We start from the raw sequence: 17,216 nt of genomic DNA, 5'->3' as shown, positions 1-17,216 counted from the left end.
ACTGAACAGGGGACCTACTGCCACAAGGTAATGCCCTTTGGGCTAAAAAATGTAGGAGCAACTTATCAAAGGCTGATCAACAAAATGTTCGAAGAGCAGATCGGCCGAACTATCGAAGCTTACATAGATGATATGGTGGTGAAAAGAAAAGATAAGAAAGATCATCGACAACACCTATAGGATGTGTTCAATACTCTCAAGAAACATAAAATGATGTTAAATCCAGCAAAATGTTCGTTCGGAGTGTCCTCGGGACAGTTCCTCGGTCACCTGGTAAGCAAAAGGGGAATAGAGGCAAGTCCTACTCAGTTAGCAAAATTGTTACAAAGTCAAGAGCCCCGAACTGTGAGGGAAGTCCAAATCCTCACTGGGAGAGTAGCGGCTCTTAGCCACTTTATATCCAGACTATCAGACAAGTGCAAACCATTCTTCGATGCAATTAGGGCCAAGAAAGGAAATATCTGGGGGGCAGAGCAAAGAGAAGCTCTCGTGAAACTCAAGGAATACATGACAAGTTCCCAAATTCTGTCTGCTCCAAAGCTCGAAGAATCATTGTACCTCTACTTAGCAATATCCCAGTCAGCAACCAGCTCAGCCTTAGTAAGAGAAGTGGGAAAAAAGTAACACCCGGTCTTTTATTCCACCAAGGCCATGACCGACGTAGAAAGCTGGTATTCAATGGCAGAAAAAATTATCCTTGCTTTAATTCAAGCCAAAAGGAAACTCCGACACTATTTTAAGGTGCATCGGATAGTAGTTCCCACAATACATCCTGTCAAAACAATTCTCAGTAAACCAAACATCTCAGGTCGGATCACTAAATGGGCAATTGAATTAAGCTCCTTTGACATCCGGTATGAATTGCGTACTGCCAAAAAGGGGCAGGTGGTTGCGGATTTTCTCTTAGACATTAACCCAGGGGAAGAACAACAAACCACGGAAAAGCCTCGCTGGGAACTATACGTCGATGGTTTTTCGAGTCAAAACAGAGCCGGAGTAGGAGTAGAGATAAGAACCCCCGAGGGGACCAGAATCCAACAGTCAGTCCGACTAAAGTTCTAGGTCAAAAAAAATGAAGCTGAATATGAGGCATTGTTAGTAGGGCTCAGATTGGCCAAGGAACTCCAAGCAAAGCACATCACAAGGTAGGTGACTGGAGAGTACGCCGCCAGAGAGGGTAAAATGAATGCATACCGAGAAGAAGTTGAAAAAATGACAAAGTACTTCGATACAATCGAATTTCAGCAGATCCCTAGGGAAGAAAACCTGATAGCTAATCGTTTGGTGAATACAGCATCCCTAGCGGACGAGTCACTCACCAGGGTCGTCCCCATTGATGTCCTAAAAACACCGAGTATCACAAGGGGAGTGCAGGTGTTGGTCATCCCATGGGAACCAAGCTGGATAGATCCAATATTGGCCTACCTTGAGAGAGGAGAACTCCCCAATTCTAAAGATATGGCCCGGCAGCTAAGGATGAAAGCCGCCAAATATTCTGTGGTAGGAGGATAGCTCTTCAGACGATCGCATTCCGGACCTTACCTCAAATGTCTGACCCCAACGGAGTCCCGAGAAGTTTTAAAGCATATACATGAAGGGGAGTGCGGGAATCATTCTAGGGCCAAGTCGTTGGCTCATAAAGCTCTCACTCAAGGTTATTTCTAGCCTTACATGGCAAGGGAAGCAGAAGAATACTCTCGCAGATGCGACAAGTGCCAAAGGTATGCCCCCAAGGCAATGGGCAAGCGGAGATAACCAACAGAACGATCTTTGCCTGTATAAAAAAGAAGCTTGAAGATAAAAAAGGGAAGTGGTTAAAAGAATTGCCAAATATCCTATGGGCATATAGAACCACCCCGAGATATCCCACTGGAGAAACCCCTTTCTCTCTAGCTTACGGCACCGAGGCCGTAATCCCCACCGAAGTAGTGGCACCCATCATCCGAAGCTTAGCTTAGAACCAGGAATCAAATAATCAGCTTCTAGAACCCAGTCTAGATCTGTTGGAAGAAAAAAGGGAAGCCGCAGCCCTCCGGCTAGCAGCCTACCAGCAAAAGATAGCAAATATTTATAACAAGAAGGCGAGAAGGAGAAGCTTTGATACGGGAGATCTGGTGCTCCTGAAATCAGATAAGTACGTCAGCAAATTGGAACCTAACTAGGAAGGGCCATACCGAATATCAGATGTAATTGGAAAAGGAGCTTACAAACTTCAACACTTGGATGGCACCGAAATGACCAAGCCAAGAAATGCGATGAACCTGAAAAGGTACTTTCAATAAAGTAAATCATACAATGTTTCCCAGTATTCTACTTTTTGAATAAATAAAGCTGCTGACAGCCTCTTTTTTTTAAATAAATAAATAAATAAATAAAATGTCCCATATTGGATAAAAACAAAACTTCTGACTATTATTTAAATTGGAGTAATGCGAGATCTAAATAGTAGAGTGGACCCCCTGATGGTAGGCAACCTTTAACGGGGCCCACCATCAGGGGTCTCCACTTCACACTTTTTATCTTTTTTACCACAAAAAGATCTTATCACCTACAAGAAACAATATCCCACATTGCTCAAAAGGTAGAATCTAACCCTTTTCTTATAAGGATCCACACTTAAGTGCCTATCAGTGTGTGGGACCCATTGTCCCATTGTCAAAGGTCTCCATACACTCCCCCCACATATTTTTTGCTTTTTCTTAGAAAGTACGGTCCCACATCGACAAAAAAGGAAAAGAATCCCTTATTATTATAATATAACCGGCCAGGTATACAACCAACGGGTGAGGGCCCTAAATTACGAGGCCCATGGATAGTCTTAGCTCATTGCTAGAGGGGGTCCGTAATGTAGGGTCTTCCCCGCTTTCTTTTGGGATAGATCACTTCTTATCAATCCCTATCTCACTTTAAACGGAAAATGGGTTTTCTATAAGGCATGAATCGTTTAAATTCAAAACGTCAGCAAGGGGACACCCACACAAAGAAGGCTCAATAAAAAAGGATTCAGCATGAGGACTTCCCACTCCAGACAAACTTATGAATGGGCTTGACCAGATAAACCGCTCAAGTTCAAAAAAAAAAAAAAAAAAAACCGAACAGCCACAAGAGCCGATCGCAAAATAGGCGAAGGCCCCAAGAGCCTAATGCCCTAACGAGATTGACCGGACAAACCGCTCAAGACCAAAAAAGCCGAACGGCCACAAGAGCCGATCACAAAATAGGCAAAGGCCCCAAGAGCCTAACACTCGAACGAGATTGACCGGACAAACCGCTCAAGACCAAAAAAGCCGAACGGCCACAAGAGCCGATCAAAAAATAGGCAAAGGCCCCAAGAGCCTAACGCCCGAACGGGATTGACCGAACAAACCGCTCAAGACCAAAAAATCCAAACGGCCACAAAAGCCGATCGCAAAATAGGCAAAGGCCCCAAGAGCCTAACGCCCGAACGGAATTAACTGGACAAACCGCTCAAGACTAAAAAAGTCGAACGGCCCCAAGAGCCGATCGCAAAATAGGCAAAGGCCCCAAGAGCCTAACGCCCGAACGGGATTGATCGGAGAAACCGCTCAAGACCAAAAAATCCGAACAGCCCCAAGAACCGATCGTAAAATAGGTGAAAGCCCCAATAGCCTAATGCCCGAACGAGATTGACCAGGCAAACTGCTCAAGACCAAAAAAGCCGAATAGCCCTAAGAGCCGATCGCAAAATAGGCGAAGGCCTGGAGAGCCTAACGCCCGAACAGGATTGACCGGACAAACCGCTCAAGACCAAAAAAGCCGAATGGCCCAAGAGCCGATCGCAAAATAGGCGAAGGCCCCAAGAGCCTAACACCCGAACGAGATTAACCGGACAAACCGTTCAAGACCAAAAAAGCCAAACGGCCCCAAGAGCCTAACGCCCGAACGAGCTTGATCAGATAAACCGCTCAAGTCTAAAAAAGCCGAACGGCCCCAAGAGCCGATCGCAAAATAGACAAATGGCCCCAAGACCCAATCGCTAAATAGGCAAAAAATGCCTAACGCCCGAACGTTGGTTGTAAAGTAAACAAATACATGGAGCCACAAGCAATAATGTAAGCAAAAGCAATCCCAAAGATCGTCAAAAGAAAACCTTCATGTTCTTACAATTGAGTAAAAGTTTTTTACAAAAAAGGTAGGGCATACCAAAGGAAGCTACACAGGATCATCATCAGGCACAGCTCCACCCTCCGCATTGAACCTCTGTATAAACGCATCAACCAGCTCTACTCTAGCAGGAACAGAAGAAGGGGTATCAAGCGACAAAGCGGGTAACCCCTAAGAACCCGAAGGGTAATGGAAAGGAGACAGAACTTCACCAGACACCTCACCCTTTAGCAGAGCAGCAAACTCTATCTCCCTAGGGCCAGCCGAAGGCTCAGCATACTTACCTGCAACCAAGAGCCCCTGTTCAGCGTCATGCTCATCAGCATCACCATAATCTGTCTCCTCAGAAGGAAGCTGCCCCTGAGCAAAACCAAGCCTGAAGCCTTTGGCGTAGCGAAGATTCGCAATTTGGGAAAAACGGTTAAACATCTCCAAACCACCATCTTTGCAGGTTTGAATAAGAGAGTTTGCCTTCCCAAGCTGTAGGTCAAGCTCAGCAGCTTTATCCTCAAGCTCCCTAGCTCTCTTGCAGAAATACTCAATTGACTTCAGCTGCTGAGCTTTCTCCCTCTTCTCCTCGGCGAGGGAAGCCTCTAAAGCACTTACCCTTTTCTGAAGGGCAGCAGACTGGTTCGCATGAAAGGAGTCAGCTGAGAGCTTCTTTATGAGAGCAAACATCAAGAAAGAGCTCTGCGCAGAAACAATATGGAGTTAAAAAAAAAAATAATAATAATAATAATAATAATAATAATAATAAAGAGGGAAGAGAAAAGGCTACCTCCATTATGGATTTGGGAGTAAGGGACAACAGATCATCAACGCTCATCTGTTGTTGTAAGATTTCATCTCTGGGAGGCCACATTCCTCTAGCCAAACCCATCAACGTCTAGGGTCTTCAGCTCCAGAGTCACCAATGGTGATGGGGGACCCATCAGACTTCATCATTTCGGGGAACCACCTCTCAGTAGACCCCGCGAAATCACCCCCAGTGACATCAGCAGCGCCAGGAATCAAAGCACTTTTTCCTCCAAAGGCCCCAGCCATCAACTTGGGACGCTTCGAAGAAGAATCATCCTTCGCTGATGGACGCTTAGTCCTCGACTAGGCCCCTTTTTGCTTTTGAGAGGGAGAAAACCGGCTCGCCTCGACAAGAAGGTTCTTCCTTTCTTGTAACAACTTAGCGGCCGCTTCCCTTTCCTTCTTCGTCGTACGAGGTTTTAGATAAGGAAGTTCCATCACTGATTGAGAGAGGGTAAGGGGGGCAGGCGATAAGATAGCCTCAGAGTCGGAAGCGTCAAGGTCGATGGGCTCTTCAGGATTTAAAGATATTATTGGAGGGTCTCTCGAGATCACCTCAAGAATAGAAGATGAGAGAAGGGATTTGGCAAAAGGAACGTCGCTCCAAACTCTCTCCTGCAAGTAGACAAGACGACTATCTGCAAATTTCGAAGAGAAAAAGTCAATTTTGTGACCTAAGAGCAACTCCTATGCTCTCTCATTTGGGCCTCTCAAACTCAAAATATGAGAGTTGGGTAAAAAAAAAAAAAAGCCTCTCCAATGGGCTCTTATTTGAGCTCTCAAAATTTGAGATTCTCAAATTTCTTCTGATATATGGCAGCTGCCAAATTTTTTTGGCAAGTCTCTCATTTCCGAAAACGGTGTCATTTCTTACCGATCATCACCCACTCACATCTCTATATGTATATTATATATAATATATATAAATTTCCAAAAAAAAAAAAAATTAATTCACAAATAGTGGTAAAAAAATTATAAAAAAATTTGTTTTTTTTGGTCCTTTTTTTACCAGATATTTTAGATTTGTACTTCTTTTTAATTAGGTTTTATTTTAGTTTCCTTCTAATGTCTACAACTTGACTTGGAATATGCCTAATATTAATTTTACTAATGCAAATATGAATGGTGGGAATGGTAGTTGAAAAAGAATAGTGGTTGTGTTAAAAAATAACATTTTGCGTGAAATGTACCATTGGAGCATAATTGCTAAAATGTAGCATTTTGGCACTGTAGCACTTGTCAAAATATAGATTTGGCATACGAAAGTAGGTTTTAGCATTGGAGATGCTCTAAGAAGTCATATATACAACAAAAGTGCTTCACAACGCAAACAAAGCAAGAAGACTCGCCTGAATCATCAAAGGTGGGGACAGATGGGGCATGAAAGGTTGATTGGACGAATAAATTCCGAACTAAAGAAGACCGCCATGCCCCTCCGACCTTAACAATTTTGTACTTCCATTCTTTGTCAGGGGTATTAAGATGAGAGAAGAGAGTTATACCCGGTCTAGAGTGAAGGTGAAACCTACCCTCACCTCCCTTCAACCTATCAAGCGAGTAACAAAACAGAAGGTTGGCAAGATTCAAGGTTAAACCTCGAACCCTATTCAAAGCAAGAAAACAGGAGAGAATACGGAAGAAATTAGGGTTAACCTGCAGAGGAGCCAAATTCAACTCCGACAAAACCCGAAGATAAAAAAGGTTCAAGGGGAATCGAAAGGTGGGAAAATGCAAAGCCGAGAAAAGCATTTTTCCCTCCTCCAAACCCTCACCTATACTAAAGTTCAAATTATGGTCATACTCCTCAAGGGTAACATCAGAAGGAACATGATTCTTCTTTCTCAACTCAGAAATCGAAAAGGACTTCCTTTCTATAACATCCGCAGGGAGGACTATGGGACCCTCAGCATAATCGTTAAGACTCGCCGCCATAGTTCTCGACTCAGAATCAGACATGTGAACACTATGAGTTCGTTCACTACTTTCTTGACTCATTATATAAGAATGATGGAGCGAAAAAAAAGACTAACCTCAGTGGATGGAATGAGACGTCGAAGCAGCTAGCAATCAGGTTCTCACCAAAACTCAAGAACAAAATCACAGATGTAGATACCCAAATCACAAAAACACAGTATATAAGCTGAAAGAGGCGGATAGCGGAAGGGCAAACACGAAGTCCCAGAATCGACAGCACGAACGGTAATGATCAGCCGTAACAGCCGCGAAAACTTCTCCACTTCCCGAAAATGGTTACAGTTCCTTTTATGAATCAAATTCATAAAAAGGAATTGGGGACAAAGTGTAGAGGGAAAAAAATCACACTAATGGCAAAACAACACGTGGCGACACAAGGCAGCCCGCAAAAAGGCTAAAAGCCCATAATAAGAAGTAAGCCCAGTAAAGGAAGGCCAGCAGAATAAACAGGCCCAATTCTAACAGGGCCCAAACTCCATAACGCCCACAATAATGTCAAACGCATGATCTGTAGGCATAAATTACCCACGTTTGGGAATAAAAGCCAAGAAACGGCTCCATGTAAATTCTTAAGCTAAAACAGTCTTATAAATAGAGCCTAAAAAAAAGATAAGAGGCATGAGACTCTGAATACAATCACTATCTCAAAAACTTGTTTGTTTCTTTCTTGATTTTCTCTGTGTGCTTTCCATAGTCGATCCCTCTAGGTGTTCGGGTGTAAAAACTTGCACCCACAACAACAGCTATATTTTTGAATTGGCTTATCAAAACTCTAGAAATAGAGCTAGGGACTTCGAGATTTAGTGTTGCTACCATTGAGAAACATTATATAGCATCTAAAGAGGTTTTGTTCTTCATTTTATATCATACTCTCTCATCCCATATGATTAGAAGAGTATTGAGCTTCATTGTATTCATATATATACTCTAGAGTGAGCTAAACTTTGTACATCTAAAATGTGAGAGATTATTGTGAACTTTGATTTGCATATCAATCTTTGAGAGATACATTTGTATGCAACAAATCTGATTTTCATTTATAAGGGTTGGTATGGCCCAAGAAAGAAGAAGCAAGCTAGCTTCAATTTGTAAGGGTTGGTGTGACCCAAAGGAAGACTAAGAGAGGTTGTCTCTTAGCAAAGTGAAGCAAGAAGTTGCTTCATGTATAAGTTTGTTCTCTACCCGTAAGGAGGTGCCTTAGTAGATTGGAAAGTCTCAAGAGGGTTCTTGAGCCGAGGAGTAGGAGTTTCCGAATCTCGCTAAAATCGCCGTGTGAATGTTTGCAATCTCTCTTCCCTTATCTCCTTTATGTTTATGCTATTAATTATTCATGTTTATATCTTGATAATTGCATAATTGTTAAAAGGGTTTAGTAGAATTTGCAAAGCTGAAAATTGGCCATTGTTTGCCAAAGACTCTATTCACCCCCCTCTAAAGTCTATACTTGGGCAACAGATAGCCCCTAGGCTTGCTTCCTAAACCTAACTTTAGTTAATTTTTGGATATTTTAGTTGTAATTGATGTTTTGAATATGAATAAATATAGATCTTGCTATTTTTACATGATTTGTATGGATTAATACTTTTAATTGATCATTTACTTCTATCCATATGTCTATTTATGCTAGAATGAATGTTCATGTATTTTTCTCTAGATTTAATGGAACTGATGCATGTCTATGTGTGTTGATGATGTTAATCTAGTGATGGTCAAGGCATGGTGCTTAATTGATTACTGTTGTGCTTTATTTGATGGTTCATACTTATTTCTTGACGGATTGTGCCACGTCTTAGTTTAATTAGCTTAATTTTTATATCATTAGCTCAGATGTAGTGTAATTGCTTTAATTTCTTAGATAGGTGGACAATCCATTCTTGTTGTTTGATGTTCCACACTTATGAGTGCGAGAAGTACATTTCTCTATATTTTTATGTGTGCACTAATTGTAGTTTAATTGAATGGTTAATGGTCTCATTGGATAGTTTGTGCTACTCACTAGATTAATTAGACATTCTATGCTTATTTGTCATCCATGCTTAGTTTTCAATTAGTGACACACACACACACACACACACACACACACACACATTTTACAACTTTAATTTCCCCATTAATTTACAAATGCTAGTGTTTGGTGAAGTGAAGCTTAGTGGTGAACTTTTAGCCCCAAGACCTCTCTCTCATATATCTTTCTCTAATTTTTAAATTGATACTTGCTTGCATTATTCAAATTGAACCTTTAGTTAATTAAACAATCAAACCATCTTTTGATCATTTGACCTATTAATCCAATAATTGATTCCAAAACACGCTTCCTTTCCTTTAGGACAATCCCTACTCACTCTAGCTACATTAATAGTTAGTAGTGGTAGTGGCATTCTATAAATTCAAACTTGGCCACACTACACACTTTTGTGCAACTAGGTGTCGACGACACGCACCAATAGGTAGTCCATTTCTTCCTCGCATCACTAAGCTTATCACTATAGAATGCAACTGGTCTGTCTTCTTGGGATAGAATAACACCAACTCCGACAATGGAGGTATCACACTCAACCTCAAACAATTTCTCAAAACTTGGAAATGCTAGAATAGGTGTATTGGGCAGTTTTTCTTTTAGCAATGCAAAGCTCGATTCTGCCTCTTCGCCCCATTTAAATTTACCCTTCTTCATGCATTCTGTAATAAGAGCAATAATACTGTTGAAATTTTTAATAAATCTTCGATAAAACATTGCTAAACCATGAAAATTGCTCACAACGCCTACTATTTTTGGCGTGGGCCATTCTTGAATGGCCCGAACTTTTTCCTTATCAACCTGAATGCCTTCAGCACTCACCACAAAACCCAGAAATAGTAAATTATTGGTCATAAAAGTGCACTTCTTCAGATTAATGTACAACTTATTTGCATGCAAAATTGTTGTACCTCTCTTAAGTGCAATTGATACTCCATATCTAACTGACTATAAATCAGGATATCATCAAAATAAACAACAACAAATCTTCCAATAAAAGGTTTCAATACCTAATTCATAAGCCTAATAAAACTATTTGGAGCATTAGACAACCCAATCAACATTACTAACCATTCATACAGACATTCCTTAGTCTTGAAAGCAGTCTTCCATTTGTCCCCTGATCTAATACAAATCTGGTGGTAATCACTTCTGAAATCAATTTTTGAAAAGAGTTTTGAACCAACTAGCATATCTAACATATCATCTAACCGTGGAATAAGAAATCTGTACTTGATGGTGATCTTGTTGATGGCTCTGTTGTCGATACACATACGTCAACTACCATCCTTCTTTGGTACTAACAAAGCTAGAACAACATACGGACTCATACTCTCTCTTACCATACCCTTCTGAATCAACTCCTCAACTTGGTCCTGCAAAATCTAACACTCCTTTAGGCTCAAGTAGTGCGGTAAATGCGATAGACTAGCACCAGGCACAAGATCTATGTGGTACTGAATATCTCGTATAGAAGGTAGACCACTAGGCAACTCGTCTGGAATAATCTCCCTAAACTCTTCAAGCATAGGTTGCAAAACTATTGGAATTGTAGAACGAGTATCAGACACCTCTTCTCCAACCACCAATGCCAAAAACTGTCCATACTCCTTGGCCTCCTCCAAAAACTACTACTCACTACCGATTAAAAGAATTGATATTCCCTTGGCATGTGAAACCTTGGAAAAATTCCCTTCGGTCATAAGACCCAACCCAATCTTCTGTTCTCCTATATCAAATATGTAAATATTATCTCTGCCCTCATGAGTGATGTTGACGTCAAACTGATTGAATTCCTCTGTATAGGACTGAACCGTTCGACTTCCCTATTTGCAATCCTAATACTTTTAGAATTGAGTCTGTTCATAATCTAATGGAAAGAATCTGCCCCTTATCAGACATTACATCTTTTGCCAAAAGCATACTGGTATCTTACCTTGCCATGCACGAACAACCTGAAGTTGTTCCCATCACGTAGAAGTTTCTGCCTTGAGTTTATATGCCACTAGTTTCACCTTCTTATCTTCTTGGATATGCATGTAATCAAAGAATCTCTCAACTTCTGCCAACCAATCTAAGATATCTTCAATATTAAGATTACCCTTAAAACTGGGGAAATCCATCTTTATATGGAACTCCCTAGAATCACGATCTACTTGATACTGATATCTTCCAGCCCCTCTATTTCTCCTAACCACCTCTTCAGCGTAGGCATCATCACTAAAGTCTTCCTTGTAGGCTGGTTGCCTACGCGGCAGGATAGGGTTGCGATTCCAAAAAGGACAAACGCACTCTTCCTCAACGTCTCGTACCCTATTGATATTGCAATTCTGATTTGGACCTAATGCGAGCCCAACAAGGGTTACTTGAATTTCTTGCAACGCCTATGGGTTGTCTATCGAAAGTCCTTGAATTTAGCCCTCGAAAGAGCCTTTCTCTTCAATCTTCATCGCCAACAAGGTTGCCGTCACCATGTTCATCTGCCATCAGAATAGGAAAAAACAAGGCTCTGATACCAACTGACGTAAGTGGAAGTGATGTATTTGTTCACGAGGAACAAGTTACTTTGAATCCACAAGGTGGGTATTTTGAATCCACAAAATGAAAAGATAATTCAAAGAAATTTGATATATTATTTGATAATTGAATGAATGATTCTGACCTCTGTATTACACATATTTATAATAAAATAAAACCCTAATCTATAAGAAAACTAACTGCAACTCGAATTCTTATAACATAAATAAACCTAATCCTTAAAGGAGTCTAATACCTGAAAATAAGCCTAAAAGTAAAGTTTCTCTAAAAATTCTAAAAAAATAGAGAAAGAAACCTAATAAAATAAAACTACCAAATATAAAATATAAGTGCAATCCGAGTTCATTTAGACAAAGCACAAAAATCCTGAAATTTTGACAGGCTTCTTTTGGACCAAAATTAAAACCCCGTTTTGAGGCCCTAAATGATGGTATTTAGCCGAAAAGCACTTTACGTCACGATATAGCGGTGAGTCTTGTTCGTTGGGCCATTTCCAGTAAAAAAAAATGCACACTTTGAAATCAACTCAGAAAATCTGTTAGCATGCTCGTTTGGCCCCCTGGCGGTCCAAATGAACCATAAAGGATTCAACAATCAGAGCTACATCAATTGGTGAAGTTTTAATCCGCACACTAAAAAATGAATAACTCATGTGAGCTTCCTCCGGTTGTCTAGGAGAGTGTTGGGATGTCTCTTATTTGAATTTTTATACTTTTTGTTATGAGTTAACATGGAGTTTTCAGTTTTATAACAATTTCATACTTATATCATTTATTTGATCATACTACAAAACTCATTCTGCTATGGTGCTTTCATGATTGCCTATTTGTCTTTTTCTTTTTTTCTTTTTCTTTTTTTTTTTTCCTTCTTTTTTGTGCAAATGTTTAAGCCAACAAACTTACAATATTATTCTTAACAGAGCTTAAACACTCAATATTTCTTAGCTCATATCATTTTAGCTATGGTGAATATTAAAAGATGTGAGGCAAATATGTTGAGATACTTTACTAGTAAATCTTTTTGAGGTCTGAATTTAAATTTGGATACTTTTGTTATTTTAAATTTAGAAAGACAAGACTTAATAATATAAACCCAATAAAAAACTATCGGTTGGTGGGCTGTTGAACTTAATAAAGACAAGAGTTTGGTAAATGTAAGACTAAGGCCCCGTTTGGTTGGCTTTTCAAACGCTGCTTTTGGCTTTTTGAGTTTGGAAGCCGTTTTGAGTAGTGCTTGGCTAATTTTTTTAAAGAACTTTTGGGTCTTGGAAGAGCGTTTTGGAGAAGCTGGTACCCCTCAGCTTCTCCAAAATGCTCTTCTAAAATACACGGGAAGAATTTTGGGAGTATTAATGAAACTTTTTAAATGACAAGCGTATCCTTTATATTATCTCATAACAAATTATAATTCCAACCATATCCCTATAAAAAAAACTCCTTAATTCTATTTCCAAACCCTAGTGTCAAAAAAAACTCACATCGGTGTTCTCTAGCAACATTTCCCTTCATACTCACAAGAACAATCCATCAAGCATTCAACCAGAGAAAAAAATTGAAGAAGATTGTTGCGAGAGATAACAGGTGGCTTTACTCCTTCAATCTTCCAATCTATCACTCGACCTTGGTATTTCTTCTCTTGCCTATTTCTTTTTCTTTTTTCCCCCTATTTTCTCTAAATATTTTCAAAACTCCCCAATGAACAATCACTGGCTTCCATAGGAGTAATCACCATATTTCAATGCTTCATCCTAGCGTCACAAATCTTTAATTTTTTTTTCACCTTCAAATTGAATTCCCTTTTACTGCAACAGTGGATTCCGGTTATTTACCCAAAAATAAAGTTTTTTTTTTTTTTTATCAGATTAATTCATCCGTATTGTATTTCCTTTTTTATTAGATTAATTTCAGATTAATTCACCGTCATAGATCTTCCCTGTATTGCAATTTAACGTTGACCGTAGCAATATTTTTCTTTCTTCTTTTTCATTAATTTCCTTATAATATAATTAAGTTAATATAATTAAGTTTGTAATTATAAGGAAACAACAATATTATTCTAGGAAAGTCATAAAGCATGAGATTAATTATTTTCTTTTTGGAAGAAAAATTTGAAACCTTCAATATTTTATTATTCTTATTATTATATTTTGGTAGAATTAAAATGTTCAATTAAAAAATTTTCTAAATCGTTAAATAGTTTTTTGCAAGCTCTTAATTGTAATGCTTATTGTTATTATTAGTATTATTAATTATTATTAATTTGATTAAACTGAGTGGTTTATTTGTATGTCTTTACAGAAAGAGTTACAAAAAAAACAAGTTAAACAATAATTTAAAAAAATACCCTATCTAAGGGCAAAATAATTATTTCAGTAGTAGGAGAGCTTCTATAAATATTTTGCCAAACAGCTTGAAAAACTCTTCTACCATTAAAAGCTATTCTGAAATATAGTTTCCAAACACTAACAAATAAGCTAAATATAAGTGATAACTTTTGCTTCTCTTTTTCTTCTGCGTAAAAGCGGAAGCAAAAGCTATGCTAAACGAGCCCTAAAAAGGAAAGCCTACAATAATAATTAATGCAAAGTCAAATAATCTAGCTTTTGCCCACGAATTTAATTGAGGAAGATAAGCTACGATGGCAAAGTAGTAGATATTGGGCGAACCACTAAGCCATGTATATGTCCATCCTATATAAAAAATATATGAGAAATTTTTAGGTGGATTTGGTTCCTTAACACTTAATGGACTGATTATATTCAGACTTTCAGATTGGGAAAATAATTCTATAAAAGTAGTGATGGTAATGGAACAGAGTTGGAGCAAGTTTGACTAAATTCTACTTTGTTCTGTTAGAAAATATGTCATACCAATTCTGCCCCTATTCCAAAACGGATTTACAATTGGTATATCATTAGTGCCTCTGTTCTAATATATAAACTATTGACTCCGTTCTGCGTATTATGTTTAATTGCGGGGCTGATTATGGCACTTTTATTATGTAGTTAAAAACAACACTAACCCAATGTGCTCAAATTAGGGTAATGAATAAGTTAGCCCAATTTTTAAATTACTAAGTAATGAATATTAATAGCCTCCAGAGGCATAGCAGTGTTGGCAGGGATTCAAAAGGTAAGTCCTTGAGATCTCGTTTTCGAACCGCACTCCTAACTTAAATGGTGCTTGTATTATGGGGCCAATACAAGCTCTCTAAAAAAGAGAAATAATAATAAATATTAATAGGTTGTATTATTTCTTCGAACCACAACCTATGAGATAGGTAAATATATTGATATGCATGGTTTAATGATACCTCCTTTTCTTCCACGACAAAAGGTGGAGAGTTAAAATTTCTTTAAAAGTATTCTACGAGTTATTATCAACAGACGTGTGGCCTAGTGGTACAAGGTTTCTATTTCTTAAAGGAAGGTGAGGGGTTTGAATCTCAGTGGAAGCAATGTGTGTGAGTCCTAACTAGAAAAAAAAAAATTGTACTAGTTATTTGCTAAAAATATTTGGATAATACTTAGCTACTCACCCCTATGTGGTCCAATAACAAAATAACACATCACATTTAATAATAAAATAATTCACACCTAAAAACACTATATGCGGGTTGTTCTGAGAAAGCAAAGAAATGTGTGGATTATTTTATTATTAAAGGTAATGTGTTATTTTATTATTGGACCACGTAGGGATGAGTAGCTTCACCCTACTCACTGGTGAGTAACTAAATATTGTCTAAAGAATTTATACGTACATTACTCTGTAATTTCTATCCTCATTACTCTGTAATTTCTATCCTCATTTCTACTTTTTCCCCTCCTTCTAAATTGATTAAATTGATTTAAAACCAAACAAATAAAATAAAATACCAAACTAAAATAGGGTTACTGATGGTAGCTAAAACCATAATTTCTAGTAGTAATAATTTCCAAATCAAGATGAACATTTTATTCTGTTACAAAAAGACCATTACGGAGATGACTGAAGTATAACGTGTACGTGGTGTCTATTTCCACATTGTTCTTACTATGAGTTGTTTTTGTCGGTATGAATTTTCAATGTCAATATTAACTATTAATGTACATTGCTAATATCATAAAATATAATAAACGAGAATTTTGATTAATGAATAGAAAGAATTGCAAATTTATAAATTAATTTGTTGCCTTCAACTATGTCTGTTTAAAATTTTAAATTAGCATTTCTCAAAAAAAAAAAAAAAAAACATTGTAATTTCATTTGATTTGGTAGCCTTTTTAATAAAACTAGGAAAAGACACGTACGATGCACGTGTTGAATATTTTTGTAGATAATGTGATAGAAATTTATAGAAAATAAAACAGCCAATTTGTGGTAGATTTTACATAATTTATTTTATTTATTTTAATTATATTTTCTTTTATTCAAAAAAACTCATAATAAATAGATAAATAGGTAATTTATGTTAGAATTTTATATAAACTCTTTTAAAAACTCTTTTTATGTCAATTAATTATGTAATGAACAATATGAATATTATTCTGTCTAACTTATGTTTAAACCTGATTCAATTATGGGTCGTCCAAAAGTCGTGTTGGAATGTTTAACCCGTTTTTGCATTAGATTGCTGCACAGGGTATTGTTTCTAGTAAATCGTTGACAGACGAGTAATTGAATCTCTCTTAAGCAGAACGATGACAGAATAGTAACTTACTGTTCACTATATAATATTATAATAATTATACTATATAGACCTTCAAGCATTAACAATATTTAACAGACATGTTAAAATCATCTTCCTCCTCTTCTGGAGTACAGGAAAACCAGAATTCAGAATTGGTAAAAAATACTGAATTAGTGGAATGGACCAATGTTCAAAATAAATTGAACAGATGGACTATCCCTCCAGTAAGTGCTAAGAGCATTTACAAAATCGGAATGCTTAATTTAACTGATCTATAGACTGTCAAGACCATGGAACAGACCATGCAATTAAGCACGAAAGATACAATAATTAAGTTATTGTCTTTCCGTGACCTTCAGAGGCACATGCACAAATATAAGTACATCCATATAGGTTTAATTCGAATTGCTTTTAAACCTTTAACCTTGTTAGGTATGGATGCTTGTATTCAAGCAACCCTTCGGGATGCTCGATGTCTGAAATTTCACCCTTCCTTGATGGGTGCACTGGAAACTAGTCTATGTCATGGACCGGTTTATTTTAATGTCTATCCTAGTCTGAATTTATCTTTAACAGATAAAAATATCCATGAGGCAGTTAGTCTTCGAGTTTAAACCTATGGGTATGATTACTTACCTGGATCGGAAGTGATAAGTGTTATTTATCGCATCCATTACAAAGTACTTGATACTATGTGTCCAAATGCTATACGCAAAGACTCTAAAGGAGTAACAGCGTTATGGGACACTAACATGTACACCTCCAATGTTGCCACAAAGAGGATGATTCCTTGGAGTGAAATAACATTTCCTGAACATTGGACGATTTCTAACGCCGTCCCGGCACAGCCAATTGCTAATCATAGCTTAGACTGTGTTATTCAGGACCAAGATGGTGATGTTTTTCTGAATTTCAGAAAATCACTAGATCTACCTAGATCTACATCATCTAAAGGAAGTCATCTTCCTTATCATGTTTCTTGTCCTCCTTCTCGCCATTCGATTTCGTCGGATTACAGAAAGGAAGATCTCCCTGAAGTCGTTGGTCCAAATCAACTCAAGCTGAAAGGAATACAGCAATCTCAGAATCAAATTCC

This window comes from Cornus florida, unplaced genomic scaffold (genome assembly GCF_030987335.1).
Source record: "Cornus florida cultivar Cherokee Brave unplaced genomic scaffold, ASM3098733v1 CherokeeBrave_3.0.0_Hap2_Chr02, whole genome shotgun sequence".
Lineage (NCBI taxonomy): Eukaryota > Viridiplantae > Streptophyta > Magnoliopsida > Cornales > Cornaceae > Cornus > Cornus florida.
Note: the sequence above shows the minus strand (reverse complement) of the source record.